The sequence below is a fragment of the Drosophila teissieri genome, chromosome 3R, assembly GCF_016746235.2.
Source record: "Drosophila teissieri strain GT53w chromosome 3R, Prin_Dtei_1.1, whole genome shotgun sequence".
NCBI lineage: Eukaryota > Metazoa > Arthropoda > Insecta > Diptera > Drosophilidae > Drosophila > Drosophila teissieri.
The window spans coordinates 22654531-22675987 of NC_053032.1; the positions used below are offsets into that span (position 1 = coordinate 22654531).

Sequence of the window (21457 nt, forward strand, 5' to 3'; positions counted from 1 at the left end):
GCTGGATGGGATTGGCTTCAGAATATTACAGATTGGTGTTTTTTTTTAGAGTGCATCGTTGCACGAAATTTTGCAACTTGAGCAGAGTTGGCTGATTTAGAGTCCAGCTGTTGGACACAAATGCGGAATGTTCTCTCGTTTGCATATCGAATGATGCAACAGATGTGTCATCGCAGGGAGTTGGTCGGAATAAGTGAAAAGCTAAAAGCACGTTTTATAAATAGATGCTGATTGAGTGTACTTTAAAAGTGCTCTTATTAAACGGTTTCCAAACAAGTGCTGCTTGATATATGTCAAGATATTATTTCTACTTGAAAAGAGTACTTTCAATAGTTTGTTATAATATGCAGTATAGTATTTTACCAACCTGTTTGCCAGGCAATCATCCCACTGAATTGTGTTCTTCCCACGCAAATCTGATACCAAATTATATGAAGAATACACCAGAGATTACATATTTATGACACCGTTTCAGGCTGCAAACAAAACACACTTCACCCAAATCGATTATAAAGGTCTGGGATTTATGCGTTTTGAAAGTCACAAGAATATGAAGTGATTCACACACCTAAACGGTGGCTGGCTGCCTCTTCAAAGTTGAAAAGCCTAACTAATTTCCATAACAAACACACAAAAGATAAGTTTTGGTTGCTGGTCTCTGTGGAGGTGCTAAAAATATGTAGTTCAAGTCCGAAGAGTTGGACAATCTATTATACACCAGCCATACAATCTCGCATTTCTTGGTTGACAAAATTGAAAACAAATTTAAATGTTAATGTGTGCTCCCAATTTAATATATGCCACAATGCGACGCCGCCTTGGAGATTAATGAAAACCCATGCTGTTTCCCCAAGGAGCGCCTGTTTTTGTTGTTTTGTTTGCATTTTCCAGTCCGTGGGTGAGTGCTAAGCACTCGTGGCTTTATTCAGATATCTGACTTGCTGCACGCAATTTGCATATAATATTTCATATAAATAGAAATTTCAAGTAGCTCCGTGGCAGCTACACTCGTGACTGGAAAATTGATTATGCGGAACAGGGAATAATACAAACGGAGTGCAGATCAAAAGATAATGAACTCATTTTAGTACCACGTAATTAATCATTTATTTAGATTTATCTGATTTAATCTGGTTCACAAACGTAGAACCTTAATCTGCTTATAAACACTTCCATTATTAGTTATATTACTGACAAATCGTTGTTCAAAAAAGTATAGTACTTTTCAAAGTAATAACAATCAAACCAAGTGTTTTCAACTTCATGGTCAGATGTGCAATATCAATTGACTATCATCGCTTTTATGGACCACCACTGTAGTTAATCGATGTAGTGTTCAATGAAACGCAGTGTGTGCATGTGTGGATGCACACTGTAAACAAATCAGCAGTTAGACTGCATCTTTCTGTGTGTAGAGGCATTTGTTTTTGTGTTCTTTTTGGGTCATCCAACCAAAAAAAAAGGGGTAAAATCAAATATAGTAGCACTGGCCATGGCGGTCGCACAGGAGACCCGAAAGAAACGGCATTAGGGAAGTTGAAAGAGATGGCTATATGGGAACCCATTGAACTGTGGACCCAAGCGCCGGCATTGATGTGGAATTAATAAAGCATAGCCCCACGCTTAGAACAAACAAAAGGCAGGGAACTACAGGCACACATACATACATGTATAGCAAACATGGCACAAAGGCGGGATTCTCGAATGGAGAAAGTGAAAAGGAAAAGAGAAAGAGCAACAGCAAGAGCAAAAGAGAGGGCAATAATTGCAGTCAGCGGCGCGACGGTTCAGCTGCAGTTTGGGTTTCTCCGCAGACAGCCCCTGAGCCTGGATGCTATAAAAGCGATTTATTAATGTCAGCCAGACAAGTGCCTGCTGGCGTCAGTGGGTGCGGAGCCGCAGCTCCGGGCGGCGGAGTGGACGCGGAGCAGCACATAGTAGCTGCAACTGCAGCACCACCAGATCCAGCTTCAGCATCAGCATCAGCTGCACCACTGCTGTGGTTACAGCCCTGCTCACAGTGACATTCATCACTTTAATTAGCCAGCGGGGTGAAGCTACGAGTCAGGAGTGTGTTTCAAATATATTCATTTGTCTATCAATAAAAGTTAATCGTTAGTGTGGTACAAACAAATTATGAAAATTCATTTAATACACTTAATGCAACAAGAAATTTAATATATATGAAAGCAGTATTTCAGTGGTGTTAATTTCTAGGCCTTTAGCCACAGTTTTTTTTATAAAAAGTTTGATAACTGCATACGCATTTAATTGATTACCCCCTTTTGATGCTATCTTGCCCCACTGTGCAGTGCAACGAGCATGTTTGTAATAATGTTGCTAGTGATGAGCATCGGCTCATGTTGCTGCTGCTGCTGTTGATGTTGATGTTGCTGTTGTGGCGGCAACAGCAGCTGCAGTTGCTTACCCTGTCTCCCTCGCACCCGCAGGCCGTCTCTTTCGCACTGCTTATGTGGAAGTGCAGTGTGTTCGAGTCGTGGACAAAGTGATTCATTCATTCATTCGCCTGGCAACTGCTCGCTGGCAACATTAATGTTGATTACACGCCGACAGTTTGTACATAGACTTGTCATTTGCACCATAAACGGCACCAAAGGCCCCATTTTACCTCATCGACTGGCACATGCTCCACACAGCAACAATTCGCTTCGTAAATCAGAATTTATTATCGAAATTGTGTAAAAAAATATTTAAAATCATCAGAAATACTTTTCAACACATTAAAACTATTCCCAATTGTTTAAAAATTTAGATAAATACCAACTTCCCCCATGTTGGACATAATTATTTGGTAAATCTTTCGAGTTTAGTATTATAGCTTGGTTTTCTTTCAGTGTATCCAAAATATACAGACACAGGCAATTGTCAAGTTGTTTTAATTTGAATTTCTTTTCTCGCTCCTGTTTTTTTTTTCTTTTATTAAATTGTTGCATTGAGTGAGATGCTGGATTTTGGGGGAACTGGTACTGGAATGCGGCAATTTCTTTCTTGCAATTATTTACTTAGCTGCCCCACCCACTTAACACCCGTTTCCCACACATTTTGGGGTAGGTTCTACCCTTTGGGATCGTCTTGTAGGAGTTTTGTTTGTGTTATGTTCGGTAATTACACTAATTATTATGGCAGCATTATGGGTAGCAGTGGTGTGTCAATTGGGAACTTGATTTTACCCATTTCTGTGTGCGTTACGCTTGGTTAACCCTTTAGCAACGGCATCAAAGGCCGCCGAGATGTATCTCGCAGATACTTGAGAGTGCCTTTCAGCCGAGTTGAGTGCAATCGAAAAGTTTGCATCGTTTCAATTGCATAGTTTTGCCCCAGCCCCCACACCCCAACCTCCTTCTCCACTGGTATTAATTAACCAAAGCAGAACCAAGTTGATCCAGTTGCTGAGTGGCGAGCGGCGCAATGCAGGTACTCCAGTGCTATTAACAGACCGAAAATAAAGTTTTAGCCAAAGTTCGGCTTTGGCTAAGTGCATTATCCAGCTCAAAGTTGAAGATGCATTCAATTCGCTGGTTAAATTTCACAACTTTCGCTTGCCAATTATCATAGTGTTATTAAATTAGGGGACAGCATCGAAAAACTGAACCAAACCCTGGTTTAGAAACCAAAGGATTCTATGATTATGGTAATTTATGAATATCCCTAGTACATTTGCGATATTAATAATGGAAACAGTAAGAAACATAAATCTTGCACCACAACCCAAGCAATGGAATCGTTGAAATGAAATATAAACCGAAAAAACCTTGATGTGGGTTAACTCACAAGGAAAAACGAAATCAAATTAACAATGTTTTTGGGGACAAAGCCACAGAACGCATATTTCACGCCAAAACAGGAGAAACGACCCAAAATTCTGCTGTTTAGTGTAACCGAAAAAGAAATCACGAAATTATGTGAAAAATTTGCAATTTCATGTTGAACCCGTTTTTCCTTTTCCCCTTTTCTCCTAGTGGATTTAGTCCTAAGCCCCCAGGATCCAATTCACTGTGCTCCACTCACCATTCTTTATACGCCTTTTTTGGGTTTCTGTTTCATATTTCTAGTCATACAGTTGAGTGAATTTGACAAATTATAAAATGGCCCACAGCCCAAAAATCCAAGGACTACAACGAAAACATCAAGGCGAATAACATGCAAGTTTTTGCCCATACATACATACATACGTATTATGAAGGACATGTTACTCAGTGGATACTAATGATTATTAATGTTCATAAGGATTTGGCCAAAAGTTCTCGTTTCGCATTTTCTTTGTTCGCCTCGAGGGGTTTCCCTCGTACGAGTTAAATTGCCTGAGAGATGGACCTACTGTTGCCCCTTTTTGTGTTTTGAACCGAAAAGTGCCATGTAATTGAATAGGAATTTAATACGGTTTTTACAATCGAAAATGCTTGATTTGCTGGAAAAACAAAATATAAATAAAGGGAAAAGCGCAAAATGTAAACAAATTGTATCTGATCGGGATTAAATTTAGAAATTGAATTAATGCTTCCCAAAAATAAAGTAGAAAATAATGCAAATCGGAAATTACTTTTTTTTTGTACTACAAATTACGCGCAACTGCACGCATAATTATTTGCTAATTAAATCACTTTCATAGTGTCGATTGCACAACCGCAAAAACAATGCCATAAAAATTTGTTTAATTATACAGATATAACAAATATATTGTGTTTGCGCCACTATAGAATTAAACAGACTCACACAGATTACGGAACATTTAAAAAGTCCACAACATTTCACAATTAGGAATTCACAATTTTATGACGATCAATTTCTAATTGTCAACAAAGCAAAATCACACAATTGATAATTGCTGCCCCCTGGAAATCGACCCAAAATGAAATTATAAATGCAATTTGACCGGCTGACTTTAAAATCCGAGCGTGAAGGCTAACGACACATCTGATAGTCAAAATAAATTTACGGCGCTTAAAATCAGAGTTGTAAATTAAAAAGTCATGACAACAAAGTATTAATGAGTGCTTCTCACGAATAAAGCTCTTTAAGCTCTGAAGGTGAAGGTTATTAGCGATTGATAATTTGTTAAATTGTTTAATTTAAACCGGAAATAATTTAAAATGGCTAATATACAGAAATGAATAAATAAAAATGATTCTATAATCCTTAAAAGAAGGAATTTGATAGCTTTTTCTTTTCGACTTGACAGCGAACTAAACTAGTTGCGCTTTTAAATTGATAAACTTTGGTGCGATGCCACCATGTCCTGCACAATTTCTGCACATCTCCCACCGAGGGGTGTAATTACTAACAAAATCAAGAAACTTTTCCTCTGCTTTTGGCCAGCTAATGATTGTTTGATAAGCTCTCCCGGGGCAACAGGGGGATTGCAATGAAAGAATGGAGTGCTACTCGAAGGAACAGAATGCGGCAGATTATTTATATATACGAGTGTACGGTGCAAAAGGGGGGAAATGGACTTGATGAAGGACCCTGAATGGCGGAGCAACGAGGCATAAATAAATAAAACAAAAAGCCGTGGAAAGTGCCGAACAAGTTGCACTTGTCGTCGACCATTGGCCATTGGCCATCCGTCTCATCCTTTTATCCTTGCGCGTTGCTAGTTTGCCATTATATATATATAGACCATTTTTTTTGGGCTATCCTGCTGTGCAGATATGCAAGTTGCATGACAAAAGTTTCACAATTAAAACGGCAACAAGGGCTACATTTTAAAGAGAGAGACGAGACTTGTGGCTGGAACGTTAAATTTTATATGCTGGCCGAGTGAAATTCATAGCCAAAGTCTATTTTATAGCTGCAACACAAGTTTTTCCACCCATTCCGCACTGCCCACTGCCCTTTGCGGAAAAGTTTTCCATTTTTCTTGTTGGCTTTTTATGTGTTTTTGTTTTACAGCCTTCTTTTTCGTTTTGGGTTTTTTTGTGTTGTCTGTGTTGGCTAGCCGGAAGTTGTTAGCATGAAATCTGATTTGGGAAGGCAGCGACAGGGAATTTCTGGCTTTTTGGATTTTGTGCATTGTGTCGGCTTAGTACTCCGAAAGTTAAGGGCTGGCAGATAGTTGAATGAACTGTGAAAGGGTTCAGCATTAATATAGATTTGCTCGATGATTTGCTCAACAATAAGTTGGCAAACTTTACGATCGTCCAGGAGATGTCTACATTAATGTGGTTTATTGTGAAAGTTGAAGTCAACATTTAAAAGTAAAATTATATTTAATGTGGGCATAAAACACAGTAATTCCGGACTATTAGTCATCAGAAACACACATAGATAAGCCATGAAATTAGTTTTAATGGAATTCCAAACAACACTCAAATAATTTCTATTCAACTTTTGACATCTCTTAAACTACAAATGTCAAATGCATCAACATTTTGTGGTCTTCGCCTGGAGACCCAAAAATGCAAAGTTATTAACACTTAGCACACACTTAACCCTCTGACTTCAGCATTGTAAAATCCATGGAAATGCTTTTTAATGACCACAGAAACGTAACTTAGCTTTCGTATATGTCGATTACACAAATTTGTAGAACACAAAACACAACAAAGTCGCTTTGGGGCAAAGAAGCTTGAAGGGTGTTTTAATTAAAAGTTTTCCCTTTTGGGACTTCATAACTCTTTTCTCCGCCCCTTGCCATGAGTATTCAAACTCTTCTCCAGAGTATGTACAAATATTTTGAACAATATTACTATAATTTGGCCAAAGGGAATTTCGGTTTCCGGAATGAAGATAAACAAAACTTATCGTGAAACTGACATTGAATTATCGAAAGGGTAATTATAAAAAGTAATAACCCAATACTTGTTTCATGCTTCAACAATTTAATATATCCATTCCATCCATTAACACCATAACGTAAACCGATTTTCATAAAGCTTTGCCACCTCAATAACCACAAATTAGAACTTAAATAAAATCGAAATGGTTTTGATTGAATCGCTCTCCATGAAATATATGCACATAAATGCGGATGCAATTGCATAGATATGGATTTATTGTGGAATTTTAAGTTCTTTTTTCCCCACCACAACAAAAATGGCCGCCATTTCGAAACTAATATGAAATGCAACAATTCCGTTGCCCAAAGCCCTCCCCTTGGGGGCGTGGCACTGCGGACTAAAAATTTCTCGGCTTATGAGTTTTACATGGTGTAGTCTAAAGGGGAAATTGTGAGGGATTATGCCCACTCTATTTTTACGTTCACAGACCGCAAAACACGTTCGAATCAGATCAATTAAATCAACTAATATATAGATATTGCTTAGGCTGCAAATAATTTATAATAACTGTCGATTTCGAAATGGATAGGTTTCGTTTTGAAAATAATATGTGTGAATGCTGACGAGAATAGTGTACGAGTATTTAGTTTATTATTGACGCTGTAGAAGAATCAACAAATTCATAAATAATAAGCATCTGTTTTATAAATCCCGCTAGTACATATTCCTAGAATTTGTTGTTAATCTACAGGTAATCTTAAAGGTTTTGTTATTCATGGCAATAGGAATTAGTAATTATACATTTCCGGCCATTATTTATAAGGCACGTTTCTACTTGATTCTACTGTTTACCCAATAAAAATGGATTGCTTTGTGTTGCCCCACAAAAGGAATAATGTGCACAAGCCAATTACTTGACGAGCAAAAATCTTAGCGAAAAACAAATGTATAAAGAAATTCAGTTCCAAGAAGAATTAAAATGAAATATGTTAATATTTCATTGAAAGCGCGAAAAGATCAGCAAAGAAACTAATTTGCATGCAAAAGAGTCCAAATTGAGTGAGCACAATCGAATAAAAATTTATTTTTACTGAAATTATCCTAAACCGAAGGCCAAAGGTTTCCATGTTTAAATCACTTGCATTTATAACTAGGATAAGGACAAACCGAAGGGCGGGATCAGCGCAATTATGTAAGTCAACATACAAACATTGCACATTTAGATAGAATTTGGTTGTTGCTGCTTCTGCCGGTTGTCAAGTCAATTGCGTAATTAACATTCGTAAGCAAGTTGCAGGCAATTTGGGGGAAGGGCGGGCACCAGCTCGAACCCCAGGCACTACTCAACCTAATTGAAAATTTGGGCCAAAGCCAAATAGAAACAAGTAGCAGCCAAACTGTTTTGCCTTTCAATTGGCATCTCTAGGCGTGTATGGGAGTCATAATTCTACAAGGACTTTGGTCGTCGGCTTACGATGTCCTTCCAGGTTACTTGACATTAGAATATGCTACTCATGTGGGTCCTCGATTTGGCCAGCTGGACAACAAAGCAACATCATCATCGTATAAGATGTTGCACAGTTTCAATATGTGTTTAATGCCCTGCTGCAAGTGGACCTAATGAGCATTCATAATACATGAAATGTTACATTCACAATTCATATAGCATTCTATTAATTCGTATTTACGGTGCCTCTAAATGAATAGATGCGAATTTTCTCAGCAATACGTAATAATTGCTTGTTAAAATTGAATTTGTCACCACTTATAACGCTTCAATTAATTTAGTTTATTTAAAATTACTTAATGCTCTACTTCTCTCTTTGCAGGTAAACCAAAATTAGGCGAATGCATCAATTATGTTAACAGAAATATCCCATATACCTCATTTAAATGTGTGAGTACAATAATCTCAGATTTGATTGCGGACATTTTGTTTTCCAAGTTTGTAAAAATCAAAAATTGCGAATCGATGAAATCATAGGAAAGTTAAAAATAGGCCGCGGCATAAATTGTTATTTGACTTTCCTAGAAATATGGTTGATAAAAATAAACATATAATTCCCAAGAGGACATCACTCGTTTTGCAGTAGAGAGCACTTGTGTTATTTGTTAATTATTTTTATGGTGATGAATTTGCAGTTGTAACCAAATGTTGTGCTACAGTCACGCTCAAAAGTGCTTAGTGGCATCGTGATACTTTTTAGCCCAGCTCAACGACGCCCACTTAGTTTTCCCCGTGGTAATTACTAAAAAATCTAAACCGCACTTCGTGTTCGAGTGATTTTTTAGCGGGTAAAAGGAGGGAAATGATAAACATTTCGATTAGCGGTTCAATTGAGTGCACATAACTGTAGAGGAACCTGCAAAACGGGCACCTGTCACAGTGGGAAAACTGTTAATTGAATTGCCCTAGAAAATCGAAGCCTACCTAGGTTCATTAGGGAAGAAGTCGAGCATCGGTATTTCTGTAAACAACGTTCTCATCCAGAAAGTACACCAAAAGAAATTTAGGATAGTAATGTTTAAGAAACTAAGTACATTTGTATATCACATAATATATTTATATATTTTATTTAAATAATTTATTTTATCAAATGAATAGGAAACTGAAAAAGTCATCTTTTAGCCATCACAATTTGGTTCAGTGTAATATTCTTTGGATGAAATTCGAATTTAGCTTTTGATTAGCACTCCGTAAATTCGTTGGGCAAAGCCCGTGAGTCTGCGTAACTGTATCTCGTATCTTGTATCTTGTATCTGCTAATTGCTCCGATTACCGCATTCGCTGGCAATTCAGGCAAAAGTTCAGTAAACTCATGCATGCCACAAGCGCAGTTATATTATAATTTATTATATAATTTATAATTTGCTGCATGTGAAGGTACTGATAGTACAGAATCCCTCGAGTCTTATCACTTCGACCTGGTCCACCTTACCCTCAGTCTCTGTAAATCCCCAAAGTAAGCAGATAAGACAGAAAATATATATTCTAAATAATAATATGTATATTACCTTTAGCATTTTCAGCTGTTCTGTAGTTATAAAATACTGCATCTGTTTCGGCTTTTGTTTGCCCCGTAATTGCAATGCTTTGTTTTTCGAGTTTTATAACCCGCCATTAAATGTAGATTTTAATTTCGAAAAACATTTTTTTACATTTACACGAGCATTGCATTAATATCAGCCCCTCATCATCATTATAAGCCCGCAATTGATTATCAGCAATTATTTGAAATTCTGTGTGTTTATTTCGACCGCTCGCATTTCCCCTCGAAATCGCCGAGAGAATTTCCCCCAGCTAAGTGATAAGCCAAACACGTTCTCATGCGGTTCAGTTGTGTTTAGACCTTGTGCTTAGCCGGTTCGCCTTTGAAGAGCGAGCGATAAGTTCAGTGCAATTGTTCGGGTACGTTAGCATTCTTTTATCAGATTGTTTACAATTACAAGTATTGTGAAATGATTTGGCAGTGCGTTAATATCTGAGTAATTACATGGGCTCTTGAAAAATGTTTACTTGCTAACAAACAAAATGTGAATATAAAACAATGTTTTCTCGCTGCCTAAAAGCAAATGAATCAAATATTTCGGAGTAAGATAAGAGTTTTCAAGTGTACCAAATAATATGGAATTTCAAGAACTCAATTATTAAACAACATATATTTTTCTTAGCATTTATTTATGGGCTTTCCCGTCATGTTGATTCGTATAAATGTTGGACTCATTTAAAAGCTGCCACACTCAAGTGCAATACATATATTCGTTAGTCAACAGGCAATAAATCAAAGTTAATTCGATTAGCAGCCTTGAAGATGATCGCCCACTTGAGAGCCAAATAAATAAATAATTCTGTAGTGCTGTGAGACTACATAGCTTTTATTAGGAATAGCTAAATCTTTAGCTTGCTAATATCTTGTCATGGCAGAAAATCACTCAGCATGAAGCAAAAAATGGGCTATAAATAAAGACGAGATGTGAACTTCCGCTTGAGACACGAGCCACTCGACATTCAATTGCAGAAATCTTCAAACCCCGTTTTTGTACACTCAAAGCCGGTTGCCAAGGTCGAGATGTTGTTATATTTTTGGCAATTGAGATAGTTTTGGTTGTGCATATATATAATTTCCATTTACATTCGATGCGCTTCACAGCGACAGACAACCATACAGATAGAGCGACAGACTCAAGACACCAATTAAGTGTCTCAAGAAGTGAACGGACCATGAAGCACTTTTCAATGCCAGCACGGAGATAAAAAATGTTCATAAACCCATATATTCAGCCACAACCAGCTCCAGCAAAAGGTCAGCCAGTCAGAAGTCAGTTTGGGGGCTCACTCAATTGAATTGTGTAACTTGAAATGTTTAAGTATAATTAAAGCAGCCCCAAGGCGGCGGCCAGCGATGCCGAAGATTGAAGTCCCAACAGATCGCTTTTGAAGTTCGCATTTTTAATGGAGTGAGTGATGAGTGTGCGGAGTGAAGCCAGCTGTTCATTAGTGAGCTTTGATCTCTTACTACTCTGACTAATAGCAGAAGTACACTCAAATAAAATAGTGAGAAAAAGAACTAAAACCGCCTTGTGTTAGATGAACAAATTATATCAACATAACCCGGCTATCGCATTTCTTAAAAAGACTCCAAGTTTGAAGGCACCAGTATTCCGCATTAATAAACATCACTTTGAACGTATTTCCATTTGACCTGTTTTTTCCCAGATTTTTCACCTATTTTTCCTAGTTTTTCCCCCACCTTCCTCTCTTTTCTTCTTGTAAACGCCCTGAAACGAGCATGTGAGACGGCATCTTGTTCGACACTCTTGAGTTCCAAGTCCTGTTCAAGTTTTCTACTGCAGCATAATTTTCAATTGCTTTGGGGAAAGGCAGAGCCTTCGGTTCGGTTCAATTCGATTCGATTTTTGCCCAATCCACCGCAAACTGTCAGGTGAGAAGGTAAATGGGCAAATGGGGAAAATTTCCCATTGAAACGTATCCTGCACTGATTTTGCTGCACAAATGAGCAGACCTCGATGTGTCTGAGTTGTCATGTAGAATGGTTGTCAAATCGATGCCATGCAAAATTCCATTTTCGCCTGAACGAAGAAGTGAAAAGCATTTCTACCTTTTCGGTTTTCGGTCAGAATATTTAATTAGGACAATTGACTTGACTATGATTCTGACTCCGACTCCGAGCCCTGCCATTTTGTGAGTCAAAATTTGATAAACTCGTTGACGTTTAATTGTTGGCAAATGGTTTTGCATACTAAACACTAGCAAATTGAGGTCGTCTTAGAAGTGAAAGAAATGAAAGAACTTCGTGTTTGACACGCAAGAGTATAGATAAACAAACCATGTAAATATATAACTTTACTTTAAAATAGTATATTACTCGAAATTTGTCATATACAATCCATTTAGTAATTAAACCATTTAGTTATGATAATTTAAAGGAAACCCTTGTATTTGGCCGCAGAATAAATCATAATTGTGGTTAATTTTCTTCCCACTTACAAACCAAAGGCACAGGCAACACACAAACCCTGTCAACCCCAAAAACAGGCAGAAAAAACCATTTCGCATAAAAGCCGCAAACAGATGAAACCAACAGGGAAAGCCAAAAATGAAAGCCAGAAATGAGAGGAAGACCAAAGCCAGCCACAGATTCATTCCACAGGCAGGCAGGCATATGAAAAATAATGCGTGTCGTACCAATTTCATTGCACTTTTCCCGACAGCCCTTAATCTCTGTCCTAAAATGGCAGAGAAAAATATATATTTTTTCGTTATCTTTTAAATAGATATTTTAAATATTTTAGATGCACCATATCATACGGCATTGACTGACGCTTGATGATTTGTAGTTCGGATTTATTTTTGCAATTTTATAATACATTTTAACCATCAAGCGATATTTAATTAAAACTTCCTAATAATGTATTGTGCTGTAGGCAATGTGCTGTTTACAATCTGCCATTCGAAAACACCATGTTACATTTTTGTTTACTGTGTGAGGGATTTGATGGACACAGGGCATTGCACAAAAATCTCATTCGGCATTGTAGACTCGACCAGAAACTGGGTTTTGTGACGGATTCCGGACCAGTTGAAATTAGCATGCATGTGGATATGTGTGAGCGTAATTACCAAAGGCAACAGACACTCACTCACCCACTCACTCACTCCCCGCTTGACAGACACCAGCCACCACCCACCACCCACCCATGCGAACCAACCACTGACATTTGACCCACCTAAATCAGTGCTGGCATTGCATTATCTTTTTGGGGCGTGGCGCCATCACTTGGCATTAAATTGGCTTGCAGGCTTTCGGGCCAAAAGCTCAATCGCTTGTCAATCATATAATCATAATAAAAAAAAACGAGAAAACAACAAAAATAAAACCAAAATTAAGCAAAAAAACAACAACCCGGGGCGAGTCGACTTAATTGTTTTTGCTTGTTTTGGCTTTTGTGGTTTTGCATTATTCATGAGAAGGAAGTGGAACAACCCTTTAATCCTCCTCGAATTCACGGGGGAATTCGGTGGGTGCAATCTGCGAGCCCCGTCGTCTGTCAACTGCAGTCGGTTTAATGTTTAAGAATAATTCCCCCACTTTTGTTGTCGCCCGGAATTAAGTGAATTGTCAATTTGCTTGTCAATTGCGCATTTACCCCTTGAGGTTGGTCTCGTGGTTTTAAATTTGCGGATACCGCCGCGGCGGTTTCGATGGGTCAGTGTCGGGTCGTAAGGATTGGCTTAAGGGTCGTTTACTTTCGGTTGAATTAGGTCAAAGTTGAAAGAACCTTTCACCGCATATTAGGGGTTGAATTGAAGGCTTAACAATAATGAGGACTAATCATAACATTTCGGAGAATATCCAGTTTATTAAATGGTGGACTCGAAATTACTTTGATTCGTGCAAATTAGTTAATGAATTATTCGAATTGTATTGATTTCATTAGATATTCGTCATGTATCATGGCGTGCATTTAATTGGGTTTGTCAATACACATATATATTACATATGAACCACATGCTGTAATCTAATAACCTTTAAAATTATTTTCAACCGCAGACTGCAATTAGTTTGCACTTGTACATACATTATTATCTGCTGTCTCTCACCCGAAAATTCCCGGAAAAAAAAACAAAGCCAAAACCGTGAATGTAGACCGCAAAAATTCCAATTCGCATCCCGTGAACACTTTGCACCATAATCCGTTTAGCCCAGGTATTTGTTTATACAATGGCGGAGGTGAAAAATATAGGAAATATCCAGGCAAACTAAAACCACACATACCACCCAACCGCCTATGCCGATAACAAATCCCTGTCATATTTATGCTGAGCGCGGAGGTCCTTGCCTGTCGGGACTGATGCTAGTTGTTTTGGGGCAGGTCCTTTGTCAAAATGCGGCTTAAAATATTTTGCGCAAATATTTTCATGACAGGTGCATGAAGCAAATACACCCACAAGCATGCAACCAGAACTGTATTAGTGTCAGGACTCGTGTGGGTATATATCCATTTATATATACAGATATATCCTGTTTTAGTTTCATAAAATCCGTTAATGAAAGCCAGCTCAACCTAATGGAGATTTATTGTTTTTTCCACTTTCTGCCATACGAACTGACTGTCACATTTATTAGATTACGTTACCTGTCTTCTCTTGTCATCATTGTTGAGTTACTTTTCTGGGTTTTGGGTCCACGTTTTTTATCCGACATCATGTGCATGATGTTAATGCGCTAAGTGCAATGCGAAACAAGAGGAAAACCCCAATGATTTATGGCAAAGGTATAAAGGTATCCACAATTTAAATAAATTGTGCTTTATTTGGGCATAACGCCCATGAGTTGCTTTTTAGTTATTGATATTTTTAGAAGGTGACTTAAGTAAAGTTGCATTAATTTAAACGACAAGTCTGTATTTATCAATCAACCTGGGTTTGTTTTGAAATGCTAATCATCTGAGCAAACTACGTGTAAGTAAATGGCTGCTTGAAACTTACTTGCTACACACCGGAGTGTAATCATTCATGGGTGCGTATTATGTATTCAACTTAGATATCTCATTATTGATCGGCAAGTCTGTGTAGACACAAGAAAGATGGAGTATGCAAAACCTTTCAAACTAATTAGTATAGCCCGCAATGAGCAGTAATTAAATCATATTCTAAGGACGGCAGCCAAACGCATCTCTACTTTTGCTTCAGTTTGTGCCTGTGTCATCTGCCTCTATCCCTCCATCCTTTGCTATCCTTTCTCTGTTTATTTAAGCCCATCGACAAGGACTTAACCACGCACAGAGACCGAGGCAGCTTCAACGATTTGCCTCTGACCTGCAGCAGGAAGATCCAAATGAATGGATGGCTTCCACCAGGTGAAGAAAGTGGCGAAAGGGGCCGACCACTTGACACACATACACCTACACATCCACACCTACACCTATACTTACACATACTGATACAGTTACACCAGCGGCCAAGACGGCAAAGTCAACAACGCGCCAAAGTAGAAAAGAGGGTTTGAGGTTAATGGGTGCTCAGTGCTGCCAGGTTTAAGATAGCTATAAAACAAAGTCAAATGAAGAATACATTAGTATATAACTGAGAATATTAAAGCTTTTACTGATAAATATTTACGTGCCTTTTAAAATGTAAGATTTTCTTTTTATGGTAAAACTGCATTCTGTGTCAGTGTTTGCCTGGATGTCCTTTCTAGCTTTGTTTCTATATTATTTGTTGCTGCCTTTTTCGTTTTGTTTGTGGCCAACCCCATTGGCCAAAGGACTTTACCTAATGCTGCGGATAAGACTTGTGCACCAGGAGACTCAGAGTTATTTCTAAAATGTTAGGGAAATTATGTAGAATAGTATGTAGAATCATAAGGAAAGAAAATATATATCTATACAAATTATCCTTAAAAAGCTTTTAAGAGAACATAGACTTATGTAGGTAATATTTTTGCATAGAAAATATAAATTCATATTTTTAAATAGATTTTTCTTATTCAATTCATAGAGCATGAAAACCTCGACTTGTTTTATAAGTAGATTTTGTATGTGGCAAATGTTTTTGCTTATGTTTGGCATTTAAATTCTAAGCGCCTGTCAGCTTATTGGGTGTGAAAAATCCGGGCAACGGAGCAGAGTTTTCCCTGGATATTGACAAAGGATGGCGAAAGGAGAGTGAAAACTGCAACTCTGTTATTTGATTTGCTTTTGGCTTTCGATTTCAGCTGTCACGTCTTGTCTCCGTGTGGACTTGACTTCCATCGACACCATTCCAATCTACATGGGAGAGTTGCACTACACTTTATATCGATTGCAGTGGACTTTTCGAATTTATTTTTTTTCCCATGAACTTTGCGTCATTTTTGGTTGGGTTGATGTCACCTTTTAAGTTTTGTACATTACCCCGAAACTTTTTCCTGCACAGAAAGTTTTATGCAAACTGTCGACGAGCACACAAAAAAAAGTAAGCAACACATAATGTTCACATAAAATGATGTGCAAACTACTTTGACACAGGCACGATTAAACAGCAAATGTTTGCGTTAATTTCTGCCGAAAAATATCTGGCTTATCACATTCTAAATAATCATTTGGGAAGAGCATTTTCCCAGTGGTCGTTGAGGGGTCCGAATGTATGCCTTTCCACAAGTAAAACTAATTGAGTCTGCCTTTTCTTTCCCCATCTCGCACTCAAACTGCCCTGATAATGCTCAAACTTTTTCTCATATACAAATTTTCTCCTTCTGTCTCATTTTCTAGTCTGAAGTCGGTCTGAAGTGCTATCCTGGACATTTGGTTTTAGCCGCCGCCTGGCTTCATCTAACGTAAGTCTTAATTTATGCTTAAGAGTGGCCTCAGTTGGGCCAAAATGTCTGGGCTGAAAGGAATGAATAACTTTTTAGTCAATGCCATCGAAAAGTTATTTGTTTAGGACAGTCAGGCTGTGGCACTGGGGCGGAAAAGACGACCCTAAAGGAAATCAAGAAAACAAAAGCAAAATGATGACAAATGATAAATGATTTTATCGCAGTCAGGAGCGAGTGTCTATGACAGGTCAAAAAGAAAGAAAGTATGGTAAAAAAGGTTAGTTAAGATTTGGGAACAGCTTAGAAAAATAATTTTCAAATGACTTTGTGGAACAGACTTTGTGGAAAAGCATCTGCAGCTATGTTATTAAAATTGTTCATTTTTGGGAATTTAATTACATAAAAAGGAGGAGAAGTAAAAGAAAAATGTACATATAAAAAGAAAAATAGTGGAAAATGTCAAAATATATATTTTATTTGTTTTTGCCCTTCCCAATTTTCCACTCATTCCACATTGAAGCAGAATATTTGTAAAAAGACCATGAAGAAAAAAGCAAGGAAGTTGCGGGGAATTAGATTTGAATTTTAAGCTTGCCGAAAGCAATGATGAACATTTTTGGCTTGAATGCCTTGTTCAACTATCTTTGATGAGCTGCTGCGATGACTGCAGAGCAAAAATTATTTTTATTATGCCACCAGAAAGTGATGGCAAATGTAAACAAAGTTCCGGCAGCAGAACAATAAGCGATGATACTTTGCATAATGAAATGGATTTTGAAATGGAATTGTGTACATAACAAATCCATTCAAATAAATGTTGATTTAAAGTCACGAAATTTCTATGAGTATCTTTGAGTTTTAGTCAAGGTTGGTCAAAATTAAATCAGCATAGTATAATCCACCTTTCAATCAACACCCATTTAATTGTATAACGCTGAAATCGTTTGTTTATGCTGTACCACCCTGCGTATGCGTAATATATTTGTTTGCGGCAATTTAAAAACCATTAAACTAACATTACATAGCCCCGTGTACAGCCACTGAATTATGACCAATGATTAGAAATAAGGTTGCAAAAAAGTGTACAAAAATAACAAAAAACAGGAAAAAGAAAGCCGGAAAATCCTAGCTCTTAGCCCGAAGTCATAAATTAGTTGTAACCGGAGAGCACAAAGAAGTGGCGAGGGAGGACTGTAACATAAAAACGTCTGCTTTTGCTATAATTGGCCACATATTTCGCCCGACTCGACCCGGCCCAAAACAAACCAAAAACCAAAGTCAGGTAACGGTAACGTTAGTCCTGGCTTTTGCCAGTACCCGACATACGGGGATTTGTTACCATTACCAGAGGGGGTGAGGAGGAGGAGGAGGAGGAGGGGGGTGCGCGGCCCTTTTTGGGTTATGCATCCTGTAAACTAGTGCTCTGTTTTCGGCCATATCAATATATATTTTCCAGAGCATGGACATGCCAACGAGACCCAAACCGAAAATAAAATACAAGCAAATAAAATGGCAACAACTATCCCAGGTTGATGTTTGTTATGGAAATCCGGCCAGGATGGCTGAATGGTAATAATTTTGTAGATAGTTCCGTTGGGCTTCGCCTGTGAATGGAGATTTCGGGATATCACGTAAATGGAAATGAGCCCAAAAGAGATTTTGCTGGATGGCGATGTGACCCGATGAATAAAGATGGCAGCGGTGGAAAAACTGTGATATTTGAGGCGGAAAAACTAGGGGAAATGAAATGTTTATGCACCTGTAAATATTAGAAATAAGAACATTTCATTTCTCTTTTTACAATTCTTTTCAAAAAATATTTGAACTTTATTTGTTTGATACAGTTGCCCATAATTGCGTAATGCTCTTTTATAAATGTCTGATAAAACACATTTGCCAAGTTTGCTTTTCTTGTTCACAACTTGACGTTGGAAAAGCAAAAGTTATGGGAAAAGCAATCAAGGTATAACTTATTGGTTGCAATCCCATGCTTAACCAAGTCAGCACTGAACCTCCTGCTAAAGCAATCAAAGAAAGGGGCCTAGAGCAGATGCAGTGAAAAAGTGACTGCAAGACACACAAATTGGCAAATGCCGATGAGTTTGTTGGTCCTGCAAAGGACCTCGCAGCTGCAGAAAAGCTGGCCCAACTAAAATGCCAATTCAATCGCTCGCAAAAGGAGACACACACGAAAAACACATACAAATTGATAGAGGCAGACGTCTAACGATCTCCAGCTTTTTTATTTTGCCCCAATATCCATCCTTCTCCATTTTCTTTAAAACATATTGGCAAATGTCATTCGGTAGTCGTTATAAAACAAACACAGACACACAAGTGCAGTTATAAAGACGCATAGACGGCATACACAATGCTCTCTAGTATGCCATTCTAATAATATAAACTTTACATAAATGTTTTCCTTGCAAATAGAAGCGAGCAGCGAAACAGAATGGCTTGAGTGGGTTGCCAGCAAGGATGGGGGAGGGGGGGTTTATTTGGGCGAGTTGGGGTTGGCCTTATATGCGAGTGCATGTGGGTGTGTCTGTGTGTGTGAGTGTGCCTTTGTGTGTGTTTGAGTGTGTTTGCACTGGACGCATCTGCTGAGCTGGCAATCGCATTGCAGTTTGTCAGGCGGCGAGACAGTCAGTCGACACAGTCAAAAAGGCTTTTTATCTCAGAAATAGTTTTGCCATTTCCACGGTATCTACATGGCATAGGAAAGTAGTAGACACAAGTTAAAGAGAACTGGTTTTAAAAGGAGTTATCAACAAATAACCCGTAATGTTTTTAAATAACTATTCACAGCTCTTTAAAGAAACAAAGAAACATATAGTACAATTAGTAATATTTTGTTTAACTTTGTCAATACCATTTCTTTAAACGAACTTTGTAGATCTAAAAAGGCTTCACCAATTTCTATTATTTTTTTTAACTCTTAGTAACAGGTATCAATCTAAAATGTTTCCCTTTCCTTTCCGAAAATTTGCCATAGTTGGTCTATTTGGCTTTATTTGCTTTCGGCTTGATGTGTCACACATGTCGTATGATTGATTTATATTACAAAACTCACATTCGGAATTTGTTTCAGTTTTTGTGATTTGTGCCTATGCCCAGTATCTATGGTTGCCTCAGTTACCATTTTTTTTTTTGTTAAAAATGGAAAAACTGCAAAATGAACATGGAACCAGAAGTTTGTGACTTATCATGTTTTCGGCTGTTGCGCTTTTTGATGGTTCTTTTTGAAACCAAAAAGAAACCAAAATTGAATAATTAATCGGGATTGATTGGATGTTTGATGCGATGTGCAGGGATGTTGAGAGCGGGCGAGCTCTGAAGTTAAGACCACACAATGCAAGTGTCCTTGTGATTGGCCCCCAACATCCGTTCGCCCAACTAATTGAACAGGCTTGAGCTGCTGTCAGACACAGAGCACACACCCAGTCACATAAATAAACATGGCCCAAACAACTCAGGCCACACCTGACCAGTCCTGACCAATCCCTTGCCTTCCGTTGCCTTCCGTTGCTCCAGCCACATCCTTGCAATCGCTTCATGTGGGTCATGCCGTATATGCCGTATATTGACCACGAAATGGCAAACATTCCCGTGGTTATTTCATAGTTCAAATGTGTGTGGCTTGGGCAAATAAATAATATATAGTATTGTACTGGGACTCCTTCTATATATATACATATGTATTTATGTTCGTAGGTACATGTGTTGGACGTGGGGAATATGCGGTTTAAATGACAAACTAAATAAAATGAAATACAAAATGGCGCTTGGCCAAGTGAAGTCAATGATGCACAACCACATCTTCGAAAAAAAGGGTTGCGAAGGGTATATGTGCTAAAGGAATTACTAAAGTGAAATTATAAAAAATGCGATCTTATTTCCCTTTAAGATTAAATATTTGCAGACGCTTCTATCATACTGAAAACCCAACATATGTAGATATAAAGATAGTTAGTGTATCTACCCGAAATGCATAATGGAAAATGCTCAAAACCAAACTATTATTTTTTATTATTATTTTTGGTTAAAGAACTCTGAGTGCGTGCCACAAATTGAGGTTATTCGTGCTGGTTCCCTTGAAAGGCATTTAAAAAAGAAAATATTACGCTGTAGGTGAGATGGCTCCATTTATTTCGCAAAAAATAAATAGCACATATCTCCGGAACGATATATTTCCTTCGGTTACATAAATCGCAAATGTGAACCCCTTATTATCCCACAATCTGGGCATTACTTACACCCAACTTTTACTCTAATTGACCACGCCCTTTGCCATTTTTTGTTGTCAGTGGGTGGCAGTTTGTATTTAACTTCTCGGCTGAGTAATATTTCAGCCATGCTTGAACTGCCCGCTTGATTTATGTCGTGTATGAAGTTGTGTTTTTATTGTTCGCCTTTATATATAGAGGAGCATTGCTATATATATTTTATTGCCAGAGGTAGGCGACGCCAGGTGGCGCCACCTAAAGTGGAACATAAATCTACGGAGTTGAAAGGGTTATAAAAACGAGGCGGAAAGTAATTTGAGGAAAGATCGAGTTCATCTGGGCGGAAAAACTGCGTAATTTCTTTCCGTATGTAACTTAAACTGTTGTACGAATAAAAACACATAATTCTCATAATAGTTGCGCCTGAAAAGGGAAACCAATTAAATGTAAAACCCAGCACGAATGGTTGATCACACGGTTTATTATAGTGCTGCATACGTTGTGGCGAGTGTCATATAAAAATGGTGCCCTTTTTCTATTTTTCTTCAGTCCAATTGAGGAACAGATGTGTGAAATTGTCCCTATACAAGGAAGGTGCAAAAATCGAGCAAATAAGACGAAAAGTTGAGGGGAAAAGCAGAAAAGAGCGCCGATGGCGCGCAAAATTCCTGTT

At 38.0% G+C, this 21457-nt stretch overlaps 1 protein-coding gene across 6 annotated transcripts in view; it reads left to right on the plus strand.

The window, feature by feature from the left end:
• LOC122622028 (furin-like protease 1) overlaps positions 1 to 21457 on the plus strand; it is a 152038-nt gene that overhangs the window by 27337 nt on the left and 103244 nt on the right. For 4 of the 6 annotated variants that reach the window (XM_043800137.1, XM_043800132.1, XM_043800136.1 and 1 more), the window contains exon 2: positions 16512 to 16576. The exons of 1 other annotated variant lie outside the window; for it this stretch is intronic. The gene's annotated coding sequence lies outside the window, so the exon portion shown is untranslated. Of the gene's footprint in view, positions 1 to 10083; positions 10147 to 16511; positions 16577 to 21457 lie in introns of those variants that run through there. One more of the 6 variants, XM_043800133.1, reaches the window with a different exon arrangement.